Source organism: Ictidomys tridecemlineatus, chromosome X (genome assembly GCF_052094955.1).
Source record: "Ictidomys tridecemlineatus isolate mIctTri1 chromosome X, mIctTri1.hap1, whole genome shotgun sequence".
NCBI lineage: Eukaryota > Metazoa > Chordata > Mammalia > Rodentia > Sciuridae > Ictidomys > Ictidomys tridecemlineatus.
The window spans coordinates 90,229,352-90,248,126 of record NC_135493.1 but is presented as its reverse complement, the minus strand read 5'-3'; positions in this window follow the sequence as shown (position 1 = coordinate 90,248,126).

Below are 18,775 nucleotides of genomic sequence, written 5' to 3'. Positions count from 1 at the left end.
GGCTGGATAGCTGCTTGCATGGTGATTTTTGTTGATCAGGAAGACTTACCAGTATTTTCATGAAGTTCTCTCCAGTACAATAGTTTGGAGTAATTGTTCCCTTTTTCTTCACTTTCATACCACAATGATCACAAGTTTATTTTACATTTATTCCCTTGGGTGCTATATTTTGGCTAGTTCTTTTAATGTCCTTACCCTATTCCCCACTTCTAGCCCACAATTGTGAACTTCAGAGAATTATTAATTATTTTGTTGAATATTTTATTCCCTAAAGCATCTAGCATGGGGCCTATTCCATGTCTGTTTGTTGAAGAATGAATGTATGAAAACACATCATATAGAAATTTCAACATAAAAAATGGGAAGACATATGAACATCACAGGCACAAACACAAAGGATGTCTCTCATCATAGAAGAAGACTAAGAAAAAAATAAAAGCATATAATCTTATTTATGTGTAGTTTAAGGAAATAGTTCAATATCATCATCTATCCATTTTGATGAGTATATGTGTAGTGGTGTATCTTGGGGAGCCCACATCAATATTTGCTTCATTATCATCAGCAGAGAATAGACTTTTAATATTTTATAGCAATTTTATGACCATCTCATTTGGAAATTGCATAAATATTATGAGATACTCATTGTTTTAATAAGCTAGATTTATGGAGGATGCTTCTAGTACCAAATGAAGAGAAGCCTCATCATACTTTGCTTGTAAATGACTTTTCATATTGCCAAGTCAATTATTGTGGTTCTGAGACACTGAACCCAGAAAATCATTTCAGAGTCAGGAATGCTTGATTTTTAAGATGTGAAGTAAATGGATGTCTTTACTTTGAATTATTATCAAAACCAAAGATAGTCAACATATTAACTTTGGAGGGATGTGGACTCTAAGGCCTATGAAGTGAGACTAATTTTTTTTTTTTTTTTTTGCCTCTTGATGCAAGGAGCTGATTGTCCATGTAAGAAAGCGAATCACAGGTTCCATGAAAGGGACAATGCCACTCACTTCAGGGGAGAAGATATATGGTTTAGCTTTTTCAAGGCAATGGGGCACTGATTGCATGGTGGTATAGCCTGGAACAGGAAGAAAAAAGGGTGGGTCTCCATGTGCCAGGATTATGGTGATGGCCATTGTAGCTCAGTGCAGGGAGGGCCACACTGCTTCCATCCCCCTCTCCTAAAGCCTGTCTGCCCTCTGGTTTTCCATGAACAATAACATTCTCACTCAACTACCATTAAAATAGAAGAAACCTACCTGACAAAAAAGACAGATACTTTTGTTCAAGGGTTAAGTGCTCTAAGAGAAAGAAAGAGGACAACCAGATGTCATTTCTCTCCATGCTTGTGAGATAGGCCCTGAACAGATAGAAGAGGAGACTGCGGAACTCATATAGGATTTGAGTGTTGGTTCTACATGTTACTTGCATTGGCATATGTTTCCCAAAGGAAGAAACATGGTTCTTTATAGTAATGAATAAAGCTCATACTTCAGACCCTCAAAATTCATTGGACTTCAGAACTACTTTCCCTCCCTGATGATTTGAGGGACCCTGGAAACCTTGCCCACATCCCCTAAGCTTCCTTTTTCTCTCCACCTTGTGCTGCCTTCTCATGGCTTGCCCACAGACATTTACCAAACCAAGTCCCAGTTCCTCCTCCCAGCCCTCAGCCTTCTTAACTTTGCTTGTATTGAATCTTTACCTGAAACATGGACAAAGGGCCCTTTTTTTCAGGGACACAGGACAAGGCCCAGAACCCCTATGCCAAAGCCTAGAGGCAGATGTCCAACATCTCAATCAACCCCTTCATTTATCACAAGCACCTTTTTTCTAGGAACCTAGATCAAGTCCTTTGGTTAGTTACATCATGAAACAATGCAAGGGGAATTGCTCAGTGTAAGCAGACAATGTGCCCCATTCCTCAGGCTGTGCTAACTCCTGCCACTCAGTGGATTAGCACTCCTAATCCAAACATTTCTGTTCAGGACATTAAGGTGTGCTTGGCGTTCTCTAGTTTTGGGGTCTCTTCACACTGGCGAAGAGTGTGAGGGTGTCAGGTTCCAACAGACATTAGCATAAAGTTCAGTTTAATTATGTAGCCCTTAGCATGAGTGACTGTCTCATTTCTGGTTTGATCTGATCACTTGGGACTGAGAACCAGAGGTATGATGGTGGGGGTAGTAGTAGTGGTATAAGTCCCTGAAAGGCCAAGGTTCATCGTCGGAGATTAAAATGCACACACACAGATAGCAGTGACAAAGATGAAGCATCTTATTGCACCTTATTAAAGCTTATATAGAAAGTGAGAGTCAGTTATCTTAAACCAGGAAGCTCCCAGGGGCCAATCATAGTAAAGGTCAGGTCATCACCTATGGTGCACGCACGTCTGCCCTGCATAAGATTCATGGGGGGGCACAAACTGTTCATGAGTGTGGAAGACTGGAGGGCCAATTAGAAAAGTTTCAAAATAACTTGTTATCCGCCCACTGGCAACTTGCCACCAACTTGCCAACTTGTTGCATTAGGGGATCCTTATCTGAAAGGCCCCGGGAGTTCTAGCCACCCACTGGCAATTTGCCCACCGCCATGTCTGAAAGGCCGGGGAGTTCTCAGGGAGACTCCCAACATTCCCCAAATCTGAAATCTGAAAATCAGCCTCACCCCAATGTCAAAATGGAAGAGAAGTTGGATGTCTCTGTTTAAGAAAAGAAAAAGAGGGAGCTGGGGATGTGGCTTAAGTGGTAGCGTGCTTGCCTAGCATGTGTGAGGCACTGGGTTCAATCTTTAGCACTACATAAAAAATAAATAAAGATATTGTATCTACCTAAAACTAAAAAATAAATATCAAAAAAAAAAGAAAGAAAAAGAGGGCTGGAGTTGTATGTAGCTCAGTGGTGGAGCGTTTGACTAGCATGTGTGAGGCACTGGGTTTGATCCTCAGCACCATATAAAAATGAATAAATAAAATAAAGGTACTGTGTACATCTACAACTAAAAATATTTTTTTTAAAAATATATAGGGGCTGAGGTTGTAGCTTAGTGGTAGAGTGCTTGCCTAGCATATGCAAGGCCCTGGGTTCAATTCTCAGCACCACATAAAAAATGAATAAATAAAATATTGTGTCCATATAATAAAAATATTTTTTAGAAAAAAGAAAGAGAATTTACCCTCCTCCACCTTTTTGTTCTATTGAACCCTCCATAGATTGGATGATGCCCCCCCACCACCACAATGATGAGGAAAAATCTTCTTTATTCAGTCTACTGATTAAAATGCTAATGTCTTCCAGAAACATCCTCATAGATATACCCCAAAATAATGTCCTGCTGGTTATCTGGGTATCCCTTAACTCAGTCAAGCTGACATATAAAATTAACTATGACTGATGCCTTAGAGTTTAATTCTCTCATAGGACTCCAATTGAGAAAATCTGGTCTATAGTAAGATTTTCTTTTTAGTAATAGACAGTACCTTATCACCTTTCCAAATGTGATGGGCATAGCTAACTTTATACACAAATCCTAACAAGGTAACCTTATTGAGATTGTACAGATCAATTTTGTCACACAATATTGTTGTAGGGACAAACGAGACAAAGCACCGAAGACAGCAGGAAACAATTTTATTTGGCTGCAGTCAGGTTCAGAGGGCACAGCTTTTGCTGTAATCAATTAATCCCCTGAACCCCGAGTTCAGGGAGTTTCAGAGTTTTATACCCAGTGTGTAAGGGGAGGGCTCAGAAGTTCACAGTCTGCAGAAGTTCACATAAAAGCAGCTTTTTCTTCCACTGTTCTGGGCAAGTTAACTCTTCAAGAACAACACCTGAGAAGGGGAGAGCTTCTCTTCTTTCTTTCCTCCCCCTGCCACCTGTTACCATGGAGCCTATTTGTAACTTATCTTAAAAATGTAGACATCTCTGTGAAACCCAGCTCAAGGCCAGAGGCCTTGTTTGCACATTTCTACAAAGTACTATACTGGATACTTTGTTTTTGTGAAAAACTAGTAAGGGGGTGTCCAGCACCTGGAGTGCTAGTATCTTCTCGGCCAGTGGCCAAGTAAAACAGAAATAGGAAGTTTAGCTACATTGGACTGTTTCTCAGAGACTCTTTTCCTGACAGTCCTAAAATCAGCCATGGTGAAGAGGGCTTTTCTGTAGAGAAAAGGGGTGCCACATCAATACCAAATCATGACCATTCAACAGGTCCTTCAATGACTACATGGCCTTCAACAGCTTTAAACACACTATCACATAGCTGAACCAAAGTGTCCCCAACTATTTTCCTGATGTTGGACATTGTGGCAGCAGCTGCTGCTTCTTCTCCTCCTTTTACTCTTCCTCCTCCTCCCCCTCCCTCTTCTTAACTCTGGCAGCCAGTTAGAATTTGGACTGGATGAAGGAAAGACTCAAGACAAATGAGCCAGCTAGGGCAATGGCTCAGAATAAGGTCACAAGATCCAGATGGAGGCAGAAAGAATAGAAGGGAATAAACCAAGCCACATTTTCAAGGGGGAAAAACAAGACATTTGAGACATTCTGATGTCTGTTTTACTCCATATTCATGATTTTCAAAATTTATGCCATGGTCACTTAACCAAGTTCTTAATTCTCTTTTTTAAATGACTTTATTATTTTACAGCAGTTTCCAGTTCATGACAAAATAAGATGAAGGCACAGAGTTCCCACATACCTCTTTGCCTCCACACATACATAGTCACTCCCAATATGAAAATCTCCCACCAGAGTGGTACATTTGTTACAACAGATGAACCTATACTAATACATCATTGTCACTCGAAGACCATAGAGTTCATTCTTAGTGTTGTACAATCTGTTATTTTATCAATGTACAATATATATTTATCATTATAATATCATACAGAGTAGTTCTGCTTAGAAATCTTCTGTGCTCTGCCTTTTCATCCTTTCCCCCCAACAACCACTGACAATCACTGATTGTTTTACTGTCTCCATACTTTTGCCTTTTCCAGAACATCATAGAGTTGAAATCATATGATAAATATAGCCTTTTCAGATTGGCTTCTTTCACTTAATAATATTCATTTAATATTTTTCCATGTCTTTTCATGGCTTAGTACTTCATTTCTTTCTAGTACTGAATAATATTCCATTGTCTGGATGTACCACAGTTTATTTATCCATTCACCTACTGAAGGACATATTGGTTGCTTCCAAGCTTTGGCAATTATGAATAAAGATGTTATGAATGTCTGTGAGCAGGCTTTCATATAGACATAAGTTTTCAACTCCTTTGGGTAAACACCAAAGAGTGTGATTGTTAAATCATATGGTAAGAGTATGTTTAGTTTTATAAAAACCTGCCAAACTGTCTGAAAGTGACTGTACCATTTTCCATTCCCATCAGTTCCTGTTGCTCCACATCCTTACCAGCATTTGGCATTATCAGTGTTCCAGATTTTGGCCATTGTAATAGATGTATAGTGGTATCTCATTGTTATTTGAATTTGCATTTCCCTAATGACGCATGTTGTGGAACATCTTTTCATATGCTCATTTGCTATTCTCAATTCTTTAAATCATGCCTTCCTGAAGCTTAGCAGGGCATTCTGATTTCTGCAAGAGACTATTTCTTCTCCAATTTCCCCTTGAGCAAATGGTAACCCTCACAGGGTGTTTGCTGTCAGTGGCTATGCCCATTGCATATCTGCAGTGAAGAAAGAGAAAGAGTTGAAGGCTGCCGAAGGAATCCTCTTCCCCCGGGGTGTCTGCTCTAAGAATAAATAGCAGGCTTTATACCTCTGTTGGAAGCCAAAGAATACTAAATGCAAAAGCTCCCCATTCCTAGCAGATTTTTTTTCACATTAAATTGAAAGGAAGAAAAGTTAAATTATCTTAGACTTTTGTGATTTTTCTATACAGAAAGACATTACTTTTACCAAGCCAGAATCTAAGAGCTTGGATATCTAGTTTCCTCTTAATAGAATACCTTCAGAGCTAAGAGCTAAGAGTCAAGATTCTATATTTTGGATATGTTTATGTGATTGTGCTAAAATACCAATGTTTTAAAATTCAAATTCAGAGGTGCTCATTCCTGATATTACGGAATCAATCTCTCTCTCTCTCTCTCTCTCTCTCTCTCTCTCTCACACACACACACACACACACACACACACACACACACACACACACACACACTTCTCAAATTAAAGATGCTTACTTGCATTGGATGCCTATGCAAGATTCTAAAATGTGCCTTAACACCTTGCCAAGCAAATAACACAAGCCTCATAGTAAATTCAGAAATCTGCTTTGCTCTCTTTTGGGTGAATGTTTCAGTCAAAACAGATTTCTTTTCTTTTCTTTTCTTTTTTAGCATTCTAGAATTTGGTTGCCATCAGTTTCTCTCTTAGCTCTTCAGTGAGGAGACACTCCCTCAAATCCACAGCCATACATTAAAAAGAAAAAAGCAATTTTCCAGACTCTCGGTTCCTTCTTTTTTCCATGTTAATTGTATTGTCTTCCTTCCAGGAGGATTTGATAAAACTTAATTGCCCCAACTTGCAGTTGTCTGAGGCAATGATGGATTTCCTCACTAAGTATGATGAGCTTTAAAGAAATGTCCAACTCCAGAGTCTATAGTTTTTCAAGTCTACATTCAAGTTGTTTTGGAAATAGGTTTATTAATCAATAACAAAAGTAACTCTGAATTTTCCTTGTACAGTAGCATGGGGGTAAATACTAGTCGGCGCCTAGGAAAGCTTGTTGTTCCAGGGGGCGAGATAAGAAAGACTCTAAAGAATGTGATAAGGAAGGAAATGAAGAGGGGGAACTGCCCACTTCTCTTGTCTCTAAGCTTTAGATATGGATAAAAGCAGAGTGACCTTCATCATAAAGTAAAATAATATATCTAAGACATCTCAAGAAATCCATGTGCACAGTGGGCATGCAACCTATCCTATATATTTTCCCTGCTTGTAGGCACAGTGCAACTCTCCATTTTGTCCTGGCCTACTGTTGCTGAGGAGCATGTGAGTAATAAAATGCCCAAAGCCTCTTTCTGGGTCCTCCAAGTTTTTTCTTTGAGATCAGTATGTATGCTGAGGTACTTACTTACCCTAATTCAGGCACTTCACATTGAAGTTTACTTAATATCTCAAGTCCAAGGTGATCAAAGGAAAGCAGAAACTAGGAATTTATTGAAGCAATGTGGCAGAAATTTGGACCAGAGAAAGTGATAGTAAGCCTTTTAAGAAAATAAGAAAGAGCTCTTCTCTCTTCTCTCTGCCCTCTTCCTCTTCTTCCTCTCCTCTCTCTGCTCTCTGCCTCTCCTTCAGGCAACCCCCCAATAAAATCTCTTGGTTAAAAAAAGAAGAAGAAAGAGGATATAAAAAATCAGGGAAGGTCTTGCGATGTAGCTCAGTGGTAAAGTGCTTGTCTGGCATGCACAAGGTCCTGGATTCCATCCCCAGTAACTAACACACACACATACACAAGAAAAAAAAAATCAGGGGAACAAACCATGTGATGAAATCCAAATGCTTTATTGGGTCGGTAAAGTAAAATTATGGCCAAAATTGAGGAAATATTCAATTCACTACCTGGGCCTACAGAGAGCTACATCAGCAAATTTTGCTGCCTCACTTTTCCTTTATCACCATGACATGGGGTTCTCATAGTGTTTCAGCATAGAAATCCTAGAATTCTGACACAAACTACTGATAAAGGAGTATGCCAACTATTCCTGTGGTTCCATCCCATCAAATCTGCTTCTCTCTGAATTCCTTGACTATACCAACTACAGAGTCGCAAAGCAATGTGACACAGTGAAAAGGATAATCACACGAGAGTTAGGAAACTTGTTCCAGCCCTCCCTGTGCTAGAGCCCATGGAGTAATCTTAAACATGCCTCATCAACTTTCTGGGCTTTGGTTTCCTGTTTAGAAAAATAAGGGCCTTGGTCTCAATGATTCTAGAAGTATTCCTCTCACTTCCATATAGGCCGCATTCTGAATTTAGCTCTCAGGAACAACAAAACAAATGAGATTTGGGATTATTCAGAACAGCTCTGTTGAGACTAGAGCCCTTGTGGCTAAAAGAGAAGGACAAATTTCTGCATCCAGTAAAAAGCACACAGGATACACCTTGCAATGTGTTAAAGCTCATCCTGGGAATGGGTCTGATGGAGTCCTGATGGGTCTGACATATCATCTACTTATAGGGTGTTTGAGTCCTGGATTGAAGTCCAAAGCTAACTAAGCCCTCTTTTTATTTTGTTTATTTATTTTTGTTTGGGGGATTGAATCCAGGGTGATCTACCACTGAGCTACATCCCCAGCCTTTTTATTATTTATTTGGAGGTGATCTCCCTAAGTTACTAAGGCTGGCCTCAAACTCATGATCCTCCTACTCTAGCCTCCCAAGTCACAGAGAGGCATGTAGGAGTGCCACTATACCTAGGTCCTTCATTCCGTTTAATGATCTTAAACATTAGGGACAAGGGCTCCCACATGTTTCCAGTAGTCATAGCAGCTGGGTAGGTCCATTGGAAGTAGGCAAGAGACTCATGACCTATGGTGTACCCTCCTGATCCCAGTAAATCATGACTCTTCAACATCATCCTTATCATAAGCAGAAAGAGACCTGGTCTGGGTCATTTAATAATAATGGGAGCTATCATTCACCAGGAGCTAACTCTGAGCCAAGCACCATGTCAAGTACTTCACAGTACTTAATTCTCACAGCCTACCCATGTCAGTCCTGTTCTTATAATACAGACAAGGAAACAGAGTACAGCAGGCGTCAAGTAACCTGCCTAAGGTCGTGTAACTGGTGAGTGGAAAAGCAGGGATTCCAATCCAATAAGCCTGATGCCAGAGTTCTACAAAAAATAAAAACCAACAAAAACTTACTTTGACATAATTTCAGAATTCAAATTATAAGAATAATATTGAGAATTCCATATATCCTATCCTCAGATGCTCCAAATGCCAATATTCTGCCTTTATTTCCTTTATCCTTCTCTTTGTGTGAATGTATATTGCATACATACATAGGCACACACATATTTATATGTATGAATACATTACATACATATATAACGTATGTAATCTTTTTTTAACTGTTTGGGAGTAGATGGCAGACATGAAGCTTCTTTACCCCTAGATACTTTAGTGTGTGTTTCTTATTATCAAGGATATTTTCTTTTACATAAATACACATAATTGTCACCGTACTATTGATTAACATTGAAACAATACTATTATCAGATCTTCAGACTTTATTTAGATTCTATCCATGTGTTCTACTTATGCCTACTGTATAATCAAATCTTCCAGTCTAGGATCAAATCTGTGAGTACACATTGCATTCAATTGTCACATTACTTTAGGTTTTTTTTAACTTTTAATATTCCTCAGTTTTTCTTTGTCTTTCATGATCTTGAAATGGCTGAAGAACACAGGCCAGCCAGGCACATGCCTGTAATCCCAACGACTTGAGAGGCTGAGGCAAAATGATTGCAAGTTTGAGACCAGCCTCAGCAACTTAGCTAGACCCTGTCTAAAAATAAAAAGGGGCTGGGGTTGAAGCTCAGTGATTAAGCATCCCTAGTTTCAATCCCCACTACCAAAAAAAAAAAAAACAAAACAGTACAAACCAATTATTTTATAGAATATTCCTCAGTTTGGTTTGTCTGATGTTCCCTCCTCTTTAAACTCAGATTATCCATTTTTGGTAAGATTGCCACATGATGCTGCATTTTTCTTTGTGCAGTGTATCAGGAGGCACACGGTGTCAGTTTATTCCATGGCTGGTGATATGACTTTTTTTAATATTTATTTCTTAGTTGTAGTTGGACACAACACCTTTATTCTATTCATTTATTTTTTATGTGGTGCTGAGGATCGAATCTAGGGTCTCGCGAATGGGAGACAAGCGCTCTACCACTGAGCCACAACTCCAGCCCTGATGATATGACTTTTGATCACATGGTTAAGGTGGCATCCTTAATATTACCCTCTGCAATGAATCTCATGTAGAGTCCACATTTTTAACTGCCTCTCTATAGAGTTACCTCTAATCAATGGGCACTGTACCCACACCGAGGCTACCAAGACTCAAGTCTTGAAGGACTTATTTTCATGGAGAGCTTACAATATTATTGGAAAGATATGAATGTAATATATTACTCTAGCATTCACCCACTAATTGTTCTATGAATCCCACAGATAATTCAAGAAATTCAGGGGTAGAAATTATTTTTGAGACCTAAGAGCTCCTAGAGGAGTAGGGAAGCAAGTCTTGCCTGGGAATGAGGAGGAAAAGTTAGGCATCGGGTAATTCAGGCCTGGGCATGATATTAGAAATGATACCTGAGATATGATCTTACTACCAATTGCATTGTATTCTCAGCTCTTGTGTCTTCATATGAGAGGATTCCAAGCAGGATACAAGACTTACTAAAAGTGTAGCTAAGTTTATTAGCAGGGAAAGAAGAAGTGGGGCAAGAACCCACAAGGGAAAGAGTAGGCATCTCAGAAAAGAGTGACAACTCATTTCTTTGTGAGTTCAGTTTTGTTGGGGTAGGAGAGGAGTTTTCTAGAGAATCCTGCCCAAGTACTACTCCTTAACTTTTCACTGACCATAGGATTGTATCAGATTTTTAAGTCCTTACTGAACATGTTTCTACTTAAAGGCAACTCTCAGTCATTTTGATTTGTGTGAAGATCACAAAGGCCCTTTTTCATCCGGGTCCAAGCCAGATCAGTGTACCTGTGGGCTTTTTTTTTTATTGGTGGAGGAATTTGGGGATATATCTCCCTCAACCTCAGAAGGGAAGAATAACTCTGGAAACAGCAAGCTCATTAGTCAAGGGTTATAATACCCTGCTATCTTTTTATTTATTTTTAATTATTTCTTACATACATGACAATAGTGAAGTGCATTACATTTATAAATTCTTTTGCATTACAATTCTTAATACACCTTTATACCACAATTTATCAAATGTCTGTTTGTATACATGATATGTTGACACCAAATTCACATCTTCATACATGAATTTTGTATAATGTGACCCTCTCCTTCCACCATCCTAGCTATTCCCCTTCCCCCTCCCTTTCCCTCCCACCCCCATTCCCTATCTAGAGGTAATTTTCCACCCATGCTCTCCCTCCCTACCCCACTTTGAGTCACCCCCCTTATATTTCTCTAGAGTATATAAAGAACTCAACAAGATAAACACCAAAAATAATAATAATCCAATCAATAAATGGGCCAAGGACCTGAACAGACACTTCTCAGAAAAGGATATACAATCAATCAACAAATATATGAAAAAAAGCTCATTATCTCTAGCAGTCAGAGAAATGCAAATCAAAACTACTCTAAGATACCATCTCACCCCAGTAAGAATGGCAGCCATTATGAACACAAACAACAATAGGTGTTGGCCGAGGATGCAGGGAGAAAAGGTGCATACACTGCTGGTGGGACTGAAAATTAGTGCAGCCAACATGGAAAGCATTATGGAGATTCCTTGGAAATCTGGAAATGGAACCACCATTTGACCTAGCTATTTCTCTTCTCAGACTATATATCCAAAGGACCTAAAAACAGCATACTACAGGGACACAGCCACATCAATGTTTATAGCAGCACAATTCACAATAGCTAAACTGTGGAGCAAACCTAGATATCCTTCAGTGGATGAATGGATAAAAAAAATGTGGCATGTATACACAATGGAATATTACTCTGCACTAAAAAAGAATAAGATCATGGCATTTGTAGGGAAATGGATGGCACTAGAGAAGATTATGCTAAGTAAAATTAGTCAATCCCCCCCCCCAAAAAAATGCCGAATGTTTTCTCTGCTATCTTTTAAAACCACAGCTGGGGCAGAATGGCCTGTGTGAGCTGCTTTAAAGAAAGATGACATGCTGAGAGTTAGCATGTCTCAGTCTATAGAATTAACCCTTTAAACTCCATGTTCCCACCACTGAGGTCTACCAGCTGCCTAACAGGCCGAGCCATAACCAGGATGTAGGAAGTGTCCCAAACATTCTGGGCTCTGATTTAGCAAAGCCAGAACAGGGTATCATTGTCTCATACAAGACGACCTTGGCATCCATTCTGTTGGGGTAGATAGAGTGGCCAAAAGAAAATCAGAAGTAGAAATTAAATCTTTAAAAACATATGTCATGTGCATATATAAATATACCATAGGGAATTTTACCTTTATGTATAAGTAAAAAGAACCAACCAAATATGTGGTGAGCCGTGTCAGCGGACTGTGGTCGCCATTACAAGATGGCGCTGATGGCCTGTGATAAACAACTCCTTATTTTGGGAGAGATGGCACGTAGCTGTAAAACACCCTATGAGAAAGGTCCACATGGCAGTTGTGCATTGGGGCTTGATGTGCTTTATCAAGGCTGGGGCGCTCGGGTGAAGAGGTAGAAGTAGAAGTAGTAGTAGGAGTAGTAGGAGGAGGAGGAGGAGGAGGAGAAGCTTCCAGAGACACATAAGTAAAGGCCTGAATAAACTGCTGAAAGAAGAATCCTGTGTCGTGTCCTCCTTGCTGGCGAGGGGTCGCGGCACAAATATAAATAAATAGCTGAGCAAAAGGAAGTGTAGTAGAGTAGAGGAAGGAGAATGGGGGTGGGGGTAGAGGGGAAGGAGTTCAGATGAGAAGAGAGGGGATCATGAACTGAAATCGAATTCCATGAATGTATGCGTTTGTAAGGAAGAATCCAACTACCAGTGTATAACTATAAAGCTCTAATAAAAAATAGAAAAAATAAAAAGAAGTAGCAATTCAAAGCCTCTTGGGAATCAAAAGGTATAGTCAGATGCATGGGTAGATGCCAGAGAAGCTCAGAACAATCTGACTAATTAACTCCCTAGCTCCTGGGTTCTCATTTCATCCAGTTTCAAATAGCAGTAAATGGGCCCTGCCATAAGTGTATTGAAGGAAGTGTTCATAGTATTTTCAATGCCAAGGCCAAGGACGTTTGGCAGGAGTGGCAGTTCTTTGTGAAGAAATAACATGAGCTAAGATGGGACAGATAGATATTGACTGGGAGAGACTCTTGTGGTCCATTCAGGACTTATTAGCTCAGTCTTAGCATAGAGACTATTCTGTGTACACCCAATAGAGTAATGGAGTGAGAGTTTGGAATTCTTATCTGTCATTTCACCAGCTATCCCTAAACTTGTTAGAATTTTTTCCAAATATCATTTTTACCTGCTTCTATAGTAAGAATGGGAACTGGCACTTCTCTGAAGTATCCTTGGCTTCTAATCTGGTTCAGAATGAAAGTGCTCTCATTAAAGGGAAGCCTCATTATATTCTGTTCTAATCTGCAGCACAATCATAACGCAGTGATTACCTTGAGTTATTATTGCACGTACTTCCACCCACTTGTTATTACATGTCTCTGTACTTTAATTATGTTTCAATGAATATAATTCCATACCATTCAATACTTAAAATAATATTCACTTTAAATATAACTGTGTGCCTATAGTTCTCTGTGAGTGCTTGCATCGCAAATAACAAGAATTAGTACTGCTCTGGAGGCTGAAACAAACTAACCTGACCTGAAAGAAATCAGTTGGCATTTTAATAGAAGATTGAGATATTGATATTTTTTTATCAATTTATTTTTTTTTTCAAAAACACATTTCCAGAGGGTGATTTTTGGAAACTTCACCAAAAGAAGAAAAAAATATCTTTGCAAAGAAACAGCAATTCTCCAGAGGCTTTTGTTGCCTACTAGCCATGGACTTTTCTCTGGTAGGGAATTGATTTAAAAAACAAAAACAAACAAACAAACAAAAAGGAAAATGCACTGAGATTTATTTGATCTTTGTTTTATTTATTTGTTTCCATCCAAGCGTAGCTTGAGAAGAAAGTCCCCAGAGAGTCTGAGGAGTTAAAGTGAAATTTCAGAATCAACAACCAGGTAACTGGCACAAAGATCTACCTGCTCTGCCCACCTACACATGCATTCTTATTGCCAAGAGAAAGGATGTCATTAATGCTTATGTCATTCCTGATATGCAGTCTTAGGAAGCCTCATACTCCCTTTTTTTTTCTACCTGAATATGTCTCAGAGGAGACTGTCTTTGAAGAATTATTTTTGCATTCTGTTGCACTTACTAGTATAGCTGCAATGCATGTATATGATTTAGTTGGTATTTATTTCAAACATGGCCAACCATAACTTGGACCAAGAAGTAATCATTTTTAAAAGAATTTAACCTTTATTTTATTGATTTGTTTTTATGTGGTGCTGAGGATCAAACTCAGTGTCTCATATGTGCTAGGTAAGAGCTCTACCACTAAGCCACAATCCCAGCCCCAAGAAGTAATCATTTGTGATAAATTAATTTATTATTTCATGCCATGGGACAATGATCTCAAAGAACTAGAGCAATGGCAATCCTACTGTGATTTCTAGTCTCTGATTTTATTTTATTTTATTATCATCATTATTTTGCAATGCTGGGGACCAAAACTAGGGCCTCACACATGCTAAGTAAAGTGCTCTACCACTGAGCCACATCCTTGGCACCAGGAATATTAATAGCTGGCATGGTGGCACATACCTGTAATCCCAACTACTTGGGAGGCTGAGGCAGAAGGGTCACAAATTCTAGGCCAGCCTGAACAACTTAGTGTCAAAATAAAATAAAAGGGTTGAAGATGTAGCTCAGTGTTAGAGTGGACCTGTATTCAATGCCTAGTACACAAAAAGAAAAAAATTAAAAGAGGAGAGAGAACTAAAACAGAAAGTAATTTTGATCATCTTTAATAAGGAGTAAACACAAAACAGGTTTTATAAACCTTCAGGCTAGGTAAACCCTTCAACTTCAATCTGGGTCCCCTATTGTGAACTACTCAAAACTCATTGTCCAGGAAGAGAGCTCTGCTGGAAAGAGTCAATGCTATTAAAATAACAATTCTTCCTGAAAAACATATTTTCCAAGGTTGGCTACTCAACAAGTTCATGGACTAAGTCAAACCATTATATAAATTGGTTATTAAAATTTTATCTCAAAAGAAGGAACATAAAACGGGTAAAGAGGATGCCGAATAGGGTGGTTATGTTAGGTAGCAGTTCAGGGACACCAAGATGATGGAGACAGAGTATAGGAAAGTGGACAAGACAAGGAGACAAGTCATGTCCCTGATTACAATAAATCCTATTACCATGACAACTCCTGACACTGAGGTCTTATCACCATGACAACTGCCACAGGTTTGAATTTTAAAATGACCAATGGGGGTAAAGTGGGCAGTATTCTAATTAAGTTTTCTAAAGTAACAAATGTGGGGGGCGGGATTGGAAAATATTCTAGTCAGGTATCATAAGGTAACCAATGGGAGTAAATGGGCTAAGGCCTCCAATCAGGTCTGTGTAGGGAAGAGAATGCCTCGCAGCTCAGCATATAAGACCCTAATTTCCAGTCATGGGGCACTGAGCCTCTCTCTCTCTCTCTCTCCCTTTGCTGGGCCCACTCCACTCTACCTAATGGATTGTTATCTTTACCTTTAGAAAATCTGTACTCTGCCTGTGATTTCTGTATGTGTTGCTGAATTCTTTGTTCAGGACACCAAAGACCTGGACTTCAACTGGACCCCCCAATGGTAACATCTAGGTAGGAGAAAAAGAGATTGAGGTTTTTTAAAACCTTGGTGTTGAATAGAAGTTATTGTTCTGTCCCCTCTTGGGTGCATTTGGCAATAATGACTTAATCAAATATTGTAACTTTTTTAATACACATTATATTTTAAAAGAAAGAAGATAACATAGTCTACACTATTGTCTACACTATAGTAACACTGTATTGAAACTGTGAGTTTATCAGCCAGATACCAGGTTCTGTCCGTGGTTCTCATTCCGTGTTAAACTAGTAGCTACAGTTCCTTTTTCATGGAAATTCTTCCAATTTTATTGTAAACTACTAGTGTATCAAGGTAATTGAGCCTATTGAGGTATTATGTCACATGGAATATAATTTATCACCTGACTACTGCCTAAAGGGGAAAATACTTAAAATCAGTAATCATGAATCAATGCAAATATCAAAGGCAAGGATTTTATCCAGCAGGAAAAGTTCTGCACACCCTGGAGAAAGTGGTGAAGCTTGTTTAAAAAAAAGAACATGATCGATAGTTTGAAGCCTCTGGAAATGATCCTCCTTTTGAGCTGAGCAATGCCATTAACATAGACTAAACATGTTTGTCTTTCCACTGTGTTAGAATTTATTGAATTACAGTGAATTCACAGGCTACACCATTTTCAGAGGCTGCAATCACTGAATATTTGTGGGTCGTCTGATAATCATAAGCTGGGCAATCACAGATTCTTTTATTCCAATCTTAACTATTAATATTTATAACACTCGAATCACATTTTGCACAGATATGTATATTTGTGATATATATATATATATATAGTTACAGAAAAGTTAAAAAAGAATTAAGGTGCTGTATATATATATTTGTGATATATATATGTTATATATATGTGATATATATATTTGTGCAATACACACACACACACATATATATATATATATGTATTGTGATCAGTTACAGAAAGGTTAAAAAAGAATTAAGGTTGACACAGGTTCAGGAGGCTGAATTGAGAGCAAAGGCCATGAACACATACAAATGCAAAGAGTCATTGTAGGTGGGCAGATAAGATTATGAACTAACACAAAGAACTTGTTTGGGAGCATAGAGCTATCAAAGTATGGAACTTATTCTAGGCCAGGGTCTGGGAGGACAGCAGTTTTAGAGTGTCAGCTTGAGGTGTCACCTTGGAGTAGACCTCTTGGTCACCATGGGCAGGAAAAATCACACTGTGCTGAAGTCCCGAGGGACAGAACTAGAGTTTGTCGCTGTGGCAATTTTCTGGGCAAGGCTCATAATGAGTGACCAGGTGATGGGGTCAGTTGTGTCTCTGGGTCCAGTTTCAGGGTGCTTCTCCTTTTTAGGACCTCAGATGAGGGAGTTGCTTCATGCAATGATCTGATGTGTTCAATAAGTTCAAGGGCCTGGTTTTTCTCACATGAATGTGATATGCCTATGTATCCATGTGCTTCTGAAAAATTTGATAAATTCACAGGTGGTCCTTTTTATTAGCATGATTATTTTATTTATCAGTTTGTGCCTTATGGCTATCCTAGACAGGTGTAGAGTCATTCTACCTCAGCATTTATACTCCCAATGGAGTAACTCATGGCAAACTACTGCTTTATAAATGGAGTAACTCAAGGTTAGGCACGGTCTGAGACCCACTATTCTATACATCATGGAGTAACTCAGAGCAGGGCACAGCCTCTCTCTTCAGTCCTAATGGCATACAGCAAATGAAGAAACATTTATTCAAGAAAATCTATTAAAACTTGGTAAGGACAAAGAGAGTCTGTGATATTTACACCCCAAATTTCTTCCCTTCCCCATCTCAGCTCAGACTGCTATAACCAAGTATACAGAGCTCCCATTCTCCCCCCAGCTCAGAGTCAGAGGGCTAGCTTCCTGGGAGGGGCAATATATGAGCATTTCTCATCCTGTCTCCAGCTACCTAATGCTGAGGCTAAGTTCATGACAAGTGCAATCAAGAGGTAGGGGCTACCTTCTTCCACCAATCTCCTTTGTGAGATGGATATTCTATATTAGGTGGAACACCACTGAGATCCCTGGAGCTTTGATCATCTTTGCATGTGGTTCCATGTGGGGAGAGGAAAGTTGAGAGGACCTAAGGTAAGGCTATCCCCTCCCACAGCCATCACTCAGCTTCTAAAATAGGGATAGCATTGGGGGGTGGGTGAGGCCATTATTTCCACTCAGGGATCCAGACCCATGGCTCAGAAATTTTGCCTCAGTGGGAGAGACAGGCTATAAAACCCAAGACCCTAAATATCTTCTCAGAGGAACTTGCTTCATTTGCAGCAAAATTTAGAGAAATTCATTTGTAAGCGACTCTCAAAACTAGTCTTTGGGCTGAAGATATAGCTCAGTGACAGAGAACTTGCCTACCATTTGCAAGGCCCTGGGTTCAATCCCCATTACAGAAAAAAAAATAATAATAATAGTGGTGGTTGTGGTAAAAAGCAACTGAGAGAAGATTGGTAGATTTATTGAGGATATAGGCAAAGCTGTAGGCTAGCTAGTTTGCTAGAGAGGAACAAGAGAGGAAATAGCTAGGGGGTACCCTCCTAGGATTGGAACAGATATCAAACATTAACCCTGAGAACTATCTTTTCAAAGGACACTGGAACAACTTGTGCCTCAAGACATTATTGAAAACAATAAAGCAATCAGCCAGCAATCAGTGGACCTTAACAGCTGGATGTGGTCAGGGGAAAAGACAATTAAAGAGAACCTGGTCTAAACCACTGTCATCTCAGGGTAACTAGGGGCAAACCCAAGGCTGTGGCCCAGAGGAGCAACTCAGAGGCTTCATGTGGGGGAGTAGACTTCACTAAAATAATCCAATCAGTCACAGGGGAAAAACAAAAACAAGCACATAATAACAAGCCACAAGCCCTGGGTTAGAGGTGGAGAACTATCTTAAAAGTGTTCAAAGGAAAAAAAAAACTGTCAACCAAGATTCTATATCCTGCAAAGCCAACTTGCAAAAGTAAAATTAAAATAAAGATATTCTCAAATAAACAAAAAATGAGGGAATGTGTTGGTAAAAGACCCACCTTATAAGAAATACTGTTACTGGAGTCCTAGGACCAAGGCCCAACTCTAGGGAACCCAA